The sequence below is a fragment of the Ixodes scapularis genome, unplaced genomic scaffold (genome assembly GCF_016920785.2).
Source record: "Ixodes scapularis isolate PalLabHiFi unplaced genomic scaffold, ASM1692078v2 PGA_scaffold7__128_contigs__length_106722199, whole genome shotgun sequence".
In the NCBI taxonomy this organism is placed as follows: domain Eukaryota; kingdom Metazoa; phylum Arthropoda; class Arachnida; order Ixodida; family Ixodidae; genus Ixodes; species Ixodes scapularis.
The window spans coordinates 105,949,685-105,956,542 of NW_024609882.1; the positions used below are offsets into that span (position 1 = coordinate 105,949,685).

The 6,858-nt window shown below is 42.5% G+C and overlaps 1 protein-coding gene across 1 annotated transcript in view; it reads right to left on the reverse strand.

Moving 5' to 3' along the window:
* Positions 1–6,202, reverse strand: part of LOC115308496 (cholinephosphotransferase 1) — an 87,943-nt gene extending 81,741 nt beyond the window's left edge. The window contains exon 1 of the mRNA XM_040206065.3: positions 5,660–6,202. The gene's annotated coding sequence lies outside the window, so the exon portion shown is untranslated. The remainder of the gene's footprint in view (positions 1–5,659) is intronic.
* Between the last annotated feature and the right edge of the window lie 656 nt (positions 6,203–6,858).

Consider the following 6,858-nt stretch of genomic DNA (forward strand, 5'->3'; position numbering starts at 1 on the left):
GTTACATATACTGGGTGTTCCATTTTAATTCGAAGAGATATATTACAAAAAATGTGTAAAAGATGCACTAATACGGTTTGTTCAGCTGAGTTATATATATATATATTTTTTTTTGTGTGTATGTGTCTGCGTGCGTGCGTGCGTGCGTGCGTGCGTGTGTGCGTGCGTGCGTGCGTGCGTGTGCGTGTGCGTGTGCGCGTGCGTGTGCGCGTGCGCGTGCGCGTGCGTGTGGTGGGCAATTAAGTTATTCAAAATGGCGAAACTGAAAATTGTTTTCGCGGCATGTTTTTAGTTTTCGAGTTTTTTTTTTTACTCTTAAAGGAGCAGGGGCGTATTCTTAAATTTTGGTGATCGTCACAGGTCGCGTATTTAGTAACATCACCAGACTCAGATATATCTTCCACACAACAAAATGCATTTACCCGCATTTTTAAACTACTTTAAAAGGGCAAGACGTTCATAAAATATAATGTTAATTTAATTTATTTTTGTAAAAATCCAGAACCTTGCCCTTTGCCGATAATTTACCAGATTTGGATTACGATAACTTTTGTAACATTCAATTTTATAACATAAGTTATATACCAAATGAAAGTTTAAACAAATAAATATTTATTCAAAACGTAAAACTTTCTCTATTGGAAAGGAATAGCTTAGCGAAAAACGCTTTTGAATACGAAGAAACTCTAAAAGTTCAAACTGCAATATTAATTTTGCTTTAAATATGTTTTTCTAAACATTTTCGCGTTTCTTTTCTTATGAACAAACCTTCGAATGGTCTAAAACATGGAGGTACAAAAAAGAGGAAGCGGCATACCGGATGAAGCCAGCCGAACGAGCAGATCCCAAGTGATGGTAATACAATTAATGCAAAAGTGCGAGCGAGCTGGACACGAATAACGAAAATAATCACTGGAAGAGGCGAACATGAAAGAAAAATGAAAAACGCGAATCTCCAAACACAGCTAGGTCACTGGTGCGCGGCCGAAAAAAGCCGCCTGGTCCTGGTATCGAACCAGAGACCTCTTCATTTCTAATGGAGCGCTCTAACAACTGAGCTAGACTGATTAGATCAATTTCTTCTTTTCATACGAGAGAAAGACGAAAATATTGTGAAACGACTTTGTTCAAAAAATTAATATTCGAACTCGTACTTTTTTTAGTTTTCGCTTGTATTCAAAGGCGTCTTGTGCCCTAATAACTTTATATGGTTATAACGATATTGTGCTTGTTAAATATGTATTTGTATCAGCTCTCATATGATATATGATGCATGTCATTAAATTCAATAGAACTAAAGTGAGCATCACCCAATTCTCGTAAATTGCTGTCAAAGAGGACATAATCTTGATTTTTTACGAAAATGAATAAAAACATTATAGAACTTTTATAAAATACCTGCGCTTTTAATATACTTAACATAGTCATGTGAACAGCTCATTTGTTGTACGCTTGATATCTGAGCCTGGAGAAGCTTCCAAATAGGCGACTTGTAACGATCGCCCAAATCACAAAATCGGTCTTCGGTCCTTAAAAGTCCGAAATTCGAAAGCTAGAAATATGACGCAAAAACCGGTTTTCAGTTTCGTCCTCCTAAAGAATGCTCTCAACATATATATTTTTCAAACGTTTTTGAGACATGACCCCTTTTTCCCGGAGGATTTGAAATGAAATCGCCAATATAGTGCTATATAAAGGATATTTTCTTAGGTTTTAGATTTGTTTTAAAAAGAGCCATGAAAGCAACGCTCATTAAGTATTTTCAGGTGAGTGATACAATCAGAGGGAGGTAATACACAGGGTTAATCGTCACGATAACCCTAATAAGTGCCTAAAATTCGTTAATTACTTTTTTTGTTAAAATAAATGTACGTTTTTTCTTGTTTCTTTTTTTTTTTTGTTTTACACTTGCGGAGCGTCATTGAAAACAACTAAATCAGTAATTTAAAGAAAAGCTTTGAGCTCCGCAGCGTGCTGTCTTAAAGTTCTCAGATAACAGCTTCCTACAAGTATCGATATTCTTTGAAGCGCCGGCTGCGTGACGGTGCAAGTTTTAAGAAGTGAATGGGCGGCGCACAGCAGAAGTTTGAACCGAATGCCGCCATTTTGTTCAACGGAATGTGCTGCGTCATTTGTGTCGGTTATCGTTACTTGGAAAAGGAGTATCAAGGGACTTCATTAACTTTACCACCCGCGCAACAGGTGCAAGGCTGGCGCTCACAAAACGCGGACGATGGATGGGAAAACCGCGCGTTCACTTTATCGCACAGGTAGCCGTGCTCCTGCTCCACGAGTGGTCACTTTAGCGCTCCGCCGCGATTCCCGCGTGCTCGAAATCTATCAAAAATGAAATGATTTAGTGGTTTCGGACGACGTTCAACAATTTTCTATACAAAACATTTAATTTTACAATTTGTGAGGTCAAGGATAACTCCTTGACCTCACAAATTCGTCTTTTCGCCGTTACTGCGTCGTTTATTGTCGGATCAGTAACCCATCAGATTCTACTGCCCTTCAAGACGACTTACTAAATATCAGCTCATGGTGTACTAACTGGCTCATGCTTTTAAACTCTTCTAAATGCAAGCACGTTCGTTCCTTTCGTCCTAATGATTCTTGTTCGTACCCCAGTCAATATCACATTCAAAATACCCCGTTGGAATTAGTCCAATCTTACAAATACCTAGGAGTTCACCCAACCTCGGATCTATCATGGAACATGCATATTAATTACATTCTTTCAAAAGCTAACCGTAGTCTCGGTTATTTAGAACGTAACTTTAATTCTGCCCCATCTTCTCTTAAACGACTAACATAGGTCACGCTTGTTCGACCGATCCTGGAATGCGCTTGCAGCATTTGGAACCCTCATTATCATTACTTAGCTGCCTCACTGGAAGCACTTCAAAACCGAGCCGTTCTTTTCATTTTTTCTGATTACTCACGTCATACTAGTGTAACTAACCTTAAAAGTCGTGCTTACCCTCATTCACTTGGGATACGCCGCAGGGTATCAAAGCTATGTCTTCTGCATAAAATATACTACTCGCCATCACTTCACTCATCACTTCTCTCTCAACCGTTTTATGTTTCAGCCCGCATCGATAACTCACGTAAGATTAAACTTATTTCTTGTAAGTCATCCTTGTTTTTCTGTTCGTTTTTGCCATCCGCCATTGCTGACTGGAACGACATGCCCGATAACATTGTTTGTCAACGTGATCAAGTTCTTTTTCGACAAGACTTGGCTACTTTTTGGGACCCTTGTCGCATCTCTACTTAAGTGTGGTCGATTTTGTGTTTTCTGTGCTCTATACTTTTGATTTATTCTGCTTTGTAACCCCCCCCCCCCCCCTTACATAATGCCCCTTGAGGGCGTGTAAGGTATTTAAATAAATAAAAAAAAAATGAGTAAAAGATTAAATTCTAATCAATTTGTTAACTTATCGTAACGGTTAGCCCTGTGTTATGTTCCCCTGGCCGTATACGTTACCGTCCAAAGCCGTGATAGTTTAGCTTTGACGGTTATTTTTAAACAAATCTACAAAGAACAAAACATCCCGTATAACTCGTAGCGTTTCAGGCGTGCTACTTCCACGCAGGAAATTATTGCAGTTCAGAAACAAAAATTTGTTCGCCTCGCTCATTTTGCTTTCTTCAGCTCGAAGCAAATCTCTACGACGAAAAGTATTTAAAAAAAAGTTTCGGCAAAAGATGCTGAGGCTTAAAATTAAGAGTTTAGTTTCTCCGTGGCTTTATGTGGGAAATTGTGTTTACGATAAATTACGATATTTGTTTTATTAATGAGAACACCGCCCGTTGACTTCAAATGTCGCAGCGTTTAAAAATACAAATTGGCATCGATCAAAATTATTTTCACGCTTAAATAAGATAACGCCAAGAAACCTTAACCCCGGACCAAGATCCAATATATTTTCTGAAGCGCCCTGATTGTTTAGCGGAAACTCACGAACGAAAAACAAAAGAAAGCTGAATATTCGTCTTATCGAAGCAGACAGCAGCGAAGTCTTATCTGAGTAACCACGAGGCGTGACATGGATGACGTCACTGAGAAAGTTCCATGACGTCACAAGGCCACTGAAAAGCGAATCCGATCGCTCTAATCACGCGCCAAAGGCGCTCATCACGCTTTTGCGTTTGCTATGACCGACGACACCAATCACGCACAAGGAACTCGCCACGATCCTGCGCTCTTCTCTGGTCGTGATTAGTTAGGCCGGTGGTATCCCATCCCCAAGGACAACGAGGGCCGTGACCATGCACTTTTTTACGCTGTTTGATTGGCTCTGTCGTGTCGTAGCGTCGGCTGCGGTCGTACTTGAAGTGATTCGAAGCGGAGTACAGCGCCGTTGTCAGCATCAGCTCGCGGTTCACAAAACCGAGGCTTCAAACGCTGTCAGTCTGGATAAGAATCGACGTGGAAACGGTTCAGACGGAATATGTTTTACGAGTTCCGCGTTATCGCTCGCTACCGTCTCGAAGGACGAGTCCGCGAGCGAGCGTGACGTCACCCTTTCGCAACTTCTGCTTACAGGAAGCAGCGCAACGTTACGTAACCACAACAACTCGTTGGAAATTTTCCAGTGGTTACACAAACTGCTACGCGTCTGGAAGATTCTACAAACTGTTTGATTCTTCTACACAAATTTTAAACGAGTTTACGACGTTTCTCTACCGGGTTTCACCGTATGTCAGAACGCTGTCAAAGGCTAGCAGACAGAAAAAAACACGCTGAGAACGCAAGGTCACCAGACACTCGCTGCTCATTATTTGTTGAGCCGACGAGGATGAGCGCGCTTAAAAATGCCGGCCGCCGTTACGTTCTGGTTTAAAGTTTATTTTGTTTCCCCATCTCCCGTTGGCATCGGTTGCGTTCGGAGTAAATGTGAAAGGAAGATCTTAAGGGACAGCATAGGAAACATATTTTCCTTAACATTCTCGCGATATATTGTTTTAAAAGTTGGGCGTCTTTTTCGTAATCATCCATAGAAACGAAGCTTGTGTGCTCAAGATTTGTGCAATTTTGGTATCCAGGTGAACGTCTGCGCTCCTAGGAACGCGAAAACTTGATTTCGCGCTTGTTCCGGTGAACTTCACTCGCGTAGCCGGATTCAACCCATAAATGTGCGAACATTTTCTTCATTACCTCTGCCCTCCTCCCCTTTTCTCCCTTACAACAAATGAAACGCAAGTACCACGGTATTTGGTAGGTAAAAAAATAAAAAAATATATTAACAGAACGGTTGATTGATCGGTTGTATAATTTTTTAAATAATTGACGAAACACACAGATGAGCAAATATGCGCTCTTCATTCCGTCCATAGGGATAACTGCGTACCGTAAAAAAGGTTAATCTTAGCGCTATATTTCATTCATTCGTTTATATAAGGCACTCGTGAACTGTTAATGCGTCAATAATTATGCCCAGCAAGTGGACTGGAGGTCATTCAAGAACAACCTAAATGCTACGACCACTCCAACCCTGCCGTTTCATTCATTCGCAGCCGACAAATCGCAGGCAAAACATCGCCTCTCCCGTGCAGAGGGGGGATCGAGACATCCTACGGTAGTAAGGAACTGCACAAAAATATCTAAACTCGCACTCGGACGTAAAAGAGCCAGCAGGAAACCACTCACGTTTACTGGAGCGTCCAAAGAAGCGGCAAATATCGTCGCCTTGCTGGGCCAGCAATCGCTGCGAGGTGGTACACCTTTGGACGTCCGCACTCCGAGGACAGTTCAAGCCGCGCGCGAATCTCGTCTGCGATCTGCGGCAAGTGTCTCCGGTCGCTCCGGTGTTCGAGTCTGGGAGAGGGGGCGGAGAACCCTCATATCTTAGGCGCTTTCGGCCACTCCACTTGCGCGCGCTCTATTGTATCTGGACCGTTTCACCATCTCGATCAGTGGAACTTATCACCTCTCCCCGCACGACGGGAGTGATGACGTCGGTCTTCTGAAGTGTCCGCGAACACCCGTAAGGCAGGGAACGATGTGCCTCATCGCCATCTGAGAAGAGCCGCCTTGTGCAGAAGAGCTTTCATGTTTTCACTACACTTCCTCAGCAGGGTTGCGCGACTCTGGAATGTACGATTTCCAAAGTGCGATATTTTTTTTTTTTTTTGTAAATGTAAATACCGGAAGATGTAGCTCAATCCCTCAAAGCCCCCAATTTCTTGAACTGGGAAAGATCGAACTAGAGCACTATATAGCTCCTACGGAGCAGAGTAGCGCAATCCTTTGATCCGCGTGTTTCGCCGACAACATGGCCGACAGAGCAGCTCGGAGCGAGTCACGTGGTACTCAGGGTTCCAGGAGGCGGCCCGCCCTATGGGAGAATGCATGGAGGTCGACTCACCACGGCTGATAAAAAAAATAAACGCCAAGTTCACACTTTTCAAAACTAGTCTGTCGTGAAGTTGGTAAAGTAATAAACAATTTATCAAAGTTTTAATAATATTGGATGCGTTTGAAAATTTTGCGAAGGCAATTTTCAAAGCAATGACGTTTAAAGCATCTTCTTCTTCTAAGCGTTGTGAAAGATGGTGGGGGGGAGGCGTTTGAAGCAGACGATTGTTTTACGCAGCGAAGATGGACTTTATGGATTGGCCGGACCGGGTCACGTGAATGGTGTGACGTCGCCGCGTCGTCTGCTGCATGATGCTGCTCAGGCAATTTTTTTTAATTATTTCATGGCGCACAACTTAGCGCAAATTATTGTAAACTGTTCCCTTATTATGTCAAAAACTATTGTCGTTCCATAGATCCCCAAAATAATCAAGAAGCAGCGATTTTCTCCCGTTCCCCATGCATTTGTGGCCGGAGTTGGAACCTCCGGG